The sequence below is a fragment of the Phalangium opilio genome, unplaced genomic scaffold (assembly GCF_054372755.1).
Source record: "Phalangium opilio isolate 3A_F unplaced genomic scaffold, DU_Popi_V2 ptg000003l_1, whole genome shotgun sequence".
Taxonomy (NCBI): Eukaryota; Metazoa; Arthropoda; class Arachnida; order Opiliones; family Phalangiidae; genus Phalangium; species Phalangium opilio.
The window spans coordinates 3,153,551-3,158,179 of NW_028324145.1; the positions used below are offsets into that span (position 1 = coordinate 3,153,551).

General features: G+C 38.6%; 1 protein-coding gene across 1 annotated transcript in view; it reads right to left on the bottom strand.

Moving 5' to 3' along the window:
• LOC149717122 (neuropeptide FF receptor 2-like) overlaps positions 1 to 4,629 on the bottom strand; it is a 106,152-nt gene that overhangs the window by 77,601 nt on the left and 23,922 nt on the right. The gene's annotated exons all lie outside the window — the stretch shown is intronic.

Consider the following 4,629-nt stretch of genomic DNA (forward strand, 5'->3'; position numbering starts at 1 on the left):
ACCAAATGAGAAAATTGTTGTCAGGCCAAAGTATTCCACCTACAGTCTTTACCAAGTGTTAGAAGGATACATTACATTACAAAGTTTAGTTCAGATTGCTTTATAATAAACGGTCTCTTTAGCTACGTTTGTCTGTTAGATTTAAATTGATGATTGGTTGTGAATTTTTCGGTTGCACGCTTAAATGGCCAATTCGCCAGGCGACGCCGTTCTCTTAAACTATTTTTATTAATAGATGAGCGTAACGTGTCTCAAACGACGCGGTTTTACAACTTAGCACGGCCTCACTTACCCGCAAGTTGAAAACTATATTTAGGCTACTTTATGAACTAAGGATACGTTGTGCTCGACTTTATGCACGCCACTTTAGACTGGTGTTAAGCCTAACGCGTCCTTAAAGGGCGGATAAACCGGAAATAGCGACCCAGTGTACAGAATCACTCAAGAACAATAGAATTCTGGGTAAAAATTCCACGCACCAAAAAACGAGCTAAGAAAGACATCTTGACAAGCCTAAATTAATTAGGCTTAAGACACTCAATGGGGACGTTGTTTCGCATGTTGGTCGAGACAAGAATAGACCTAGTCCAGTGACTGCCTAGGTAAAACGTTATGGGCCTACACTTGGCAGTGTATGACCAAGTCTAGTATCACACTGGTGACGTACACACCAGGCGTCGTGAGTCTGTGACGTATAGCTCTATAAAAAATTTAAATTAGCAAGGCCGACGCTCTAGTCTTCGAGACTGTTCCTCGCTTGGTGCGTTTGGTAGTTGCACGTTCCCTTTACGAATAATTCATTCTTAAAGCGGACTAAACACGGGTGGAATCCGAAAGGGGCACCGGCCGTGGAAGTAGAAAAACACTAAAAACTACTAGCATCTTTATGTCAAAACAAATAGCGTGGGATCCCATGGCATGTCGACATGTACCGGGGTAAATCCCAAAGGAACGTATCAGATTTAGAGTACACGTACGCGCTTATTCAGTAAAATATAAACTACTGATATTATTGGTGATAATAGAAGTAAAATCAACAGAAATTATCAATTTTCAGCACAAATACTTGCCATGGGTAAAACATCCTAAAATCATAATTCCCTTACCATAGTTCTTAGTTTTCCCATTACTAAACCATTTTGATGTCATTAAGAGCGGACGATAAGGTGGTTCAACTCTGAATGCCTTTCCTCTCGCTTATGAGCGCCTGCGCTGTAGTCTGTTTGTATCATGAGAGCGCGCAAGTACACCAATGCATCAACTACATTACATGTCAGAATAGACCCTCAGTATCCGGACATACAAGGGGGTTGATACATTGCCATCCGTCTCTGCGCACTCGATCATGATACAAAAAGGCTACAGCGCAAGTGCCAAAAAGCGAGATGGAAGGCAAAGTTTTACCCCAGTGTCTTTCCCTTTTAGTTACATCGAAATGGTCTATAGAACATTTCATTAAATATAACGCACAGGGGCCGGACCGCCATAAAAAGCTATTCCCACGCGCCAAGAGGCATCACCAGACGGAGCCCGCGTTCTCTACACGCGGGAGGCTAGCCGACTTACACTGCCTCTTGCGGTGCTTCTTGGCGTCACGGAAATATCCTCCCGCCTCTGGGTATGTGCTCCTTCTCCTATGACATTAACAGAATGGTATATGCTGAAAGTTGTCAAACCTCTTTTTTACGTCGAAATAATCTTTTTATGATTTTCAAATTCAATAATGTATAATTCATCCCGGATAATATGGGTGTGTACAGTTGCTAAAAGTAGCGTCATAACTTCGTATTAATGCACTTTTATTCAAGGAGCAACTACATACAGGATATGATAGCATATGGAAATGCTTTATTCCGATTCTAATGGCTAATACCATCGACGAAAATTTGAAGGGCACGACCAAGGATATTACGGACAATGAAAGAGCTTATGGATAAATTCGAGAGATGCTACAAAAATACTCTAAGAACGAAAGACAGAAACACTAAGGCTCGCGATTTCTAGTAAAATGGCCCATCAGGGTAATAGTTTGTCAGATTGATTGAGGAGAGGCGGTCGTTCTTTTTGTATTTAAAAATAAAATAAAATATCAGAGTGACAAATTTTGGGCCTAAAGCCGTCGTCACTTTGTAACACGAGGTTTTGAACTTAACCCCCAACACTTTTACCATGCCATACTGTTTCGTATAGACTAATTCAAATGTATATATTTAGCGAATCCGGTATCAAAATTAAAGTAATCAAGTTATAGTTATGGATTATAATTATTTTTTCATTACATGAGGTTAACGATAGTAAAAGCAAAAGTATATAGTTATAAAAATAAAAAGTACACTTCATTAACAATTCCGTCTTTGGCTGTAGGCGACATGTAAGCTGAGAAGCAAACTACCTTCCTCTCAACCCCTACACGAATTAACCAATCAGGAAAGAGCTTCTTAACGTCATAGGTTTACAAAGTAGTGCTAGATGCTAGTGATCCAAACGTTAATTTTTGGTACTAGAGCTAGCATCTGCTACTTTATCAGCCTATTCACGGCTTGTTCCCTGTGCGACGGTCAGAAAGATAATCATATGCAGAGGGGGGTCGACACTATTTCTGGGATTCTCATATTACACGACGTGAGCAAGTTTCAACAAAGTGCACTTTTGTTTTTATATCTATATACTTTTGGTAAAAGTATCCTCGAAATTGCCTAAAAATATCGTAAACGCCTAAAGTTCAATTATATTTCCTTGACCATATGAAATATAAATATCTTTTTCTTTAAGTTTACGTTTGTTTAAAAGTACCAAAACATTTCATCGTGCTTTTGAACTTCTTCACTTCGTGCAAAGATTAATTTAAAGGTGTAGTATAGCACCCCAAACCTAACACTTGTGGTTTCGGAAAAAATATTTAAACCTTAAAAATATATTTAAAAAAAACTCGTGGAATTGGGTGCAGTAGTTATCTAGTAAATAATTAAATGAAATTGGAATATTCAAGTTTTAAAACCGAATATAGACCATTCCATTAAATACTTGGACAGAAACCGTAAGAAGTTATTTCCCTCCTGCCAAGAAGCAACACCAGACGGTGCCCACGTTCAGTACACTTTGGAGGCTAGTCGACTTACATTGCCTCTTGTGGTGTTTGCTTCCTCTATGGCATTAATGGAATGGTATATTCCAAATAACCAATGGAGTTATTGATTTTGAATAGGCCTGGGCTTACCAATCGGTGCCTCTGAGTATCTAATAGCACACCATGCAAGTGCAAGACTACGTATAGACCATTTCGATGTAACCGAAAGGGAAAGACACGGTGGCAAAACTTTGCCTTCCATAATCTAGCTTTTTGGCGCCTGCGCAGTAGTATTTTTGTATCATGAGAGTGCACAGAGACGGCAATGTCTTGATACTTAGGGTTGCGTTCTCCCTTTTTATGTCGAAAATGTCTATTATACCATAAGCTCATTTTGCGTAGTATCAGAAGTACATAATACTTCTCTTTGAGAGAAGTGTACCACAAAGCTGGGTGAGTGTAACGTCACTCTTCCCAACATCGGAACATTTAGAGCAAGGTTACTAAAACGAATCACATACGCGATAAATAGTTCCCTCATCATTACTCTATTAGCGTTTAAATATTTGGCAAGACGCGCTTGTGCATTTTGTCCCACGTCAAGACGAGGTTTGTGGGTTGATTGCTGGGGATTTAGTGCCGAACAACTATTGAATTCACCTTACGGTGCGATGCCCATTTGTAGTTTGATGAGCGGGAAAGCAAACTAAAAGGGGGAGCCTGGGAAGAATGACGTTACATAACTAAAGCATAGGGAGGTTACAGAGTGTCATCCTTCTTCTATTATCCCCTTCTGGTAGTATTTATATTATTTATTATTACGTACGCTAGAATAAAAAAAAATCCATGAGCAAACTAATCCACCAAGACTTGATTAGGGACTTAGAGACAGGACATGACGTTGCTGTATCTTGGAACCGGAAACATTCAGCGACTTTAATTTATACAATTAAAGTTAAACTAAACCAACCAATAGATAAATCCTATATTATATTATAATTATAATTATATATTCGAAATCAGCGTCAAGTCATTAATTAAAGATTTCATCTTGCGCTATTACTCCTTTAAAAACAAAGGAATAACGATTTTAATTTTAAACCATTCTCACTTGAACTCTACTTAAATCGTAGATTGAGGCGCATTAACACATAATCTTAAGAACTCTTAAAGTATTGTTTCTCAAATTCTAGAATAGGAAGGTGGTCGGACATTGGATTGGATACGCGGGGTATTTTCACGTGGCATCTTCTTCACTCAACGAAGGTTTGAATATTAGGACCCCTTTGCCTCTCTGCAAAAACTTTACGAAAAACCCTCTCCCAGGGTTACTTCTTTTTTGAAGAAGAAGTTTCTAGTTCCCTCCCTCACCCCTAAAGAAAGAAAGAAAAAGAAAAAAGAAAAAAAGAGGAACGGTTCTTTCTAAAAACCCATTCAAGAAAACGGAGCAATCGGCGATCGCCGCTCGAAACGTGCGCGCGCTAATTTCTAATTTCAAACTTAAAATATATCAGTTTTAAATATAAGAAATAAATACTATTTCTTCAGATTTTGTGGATATT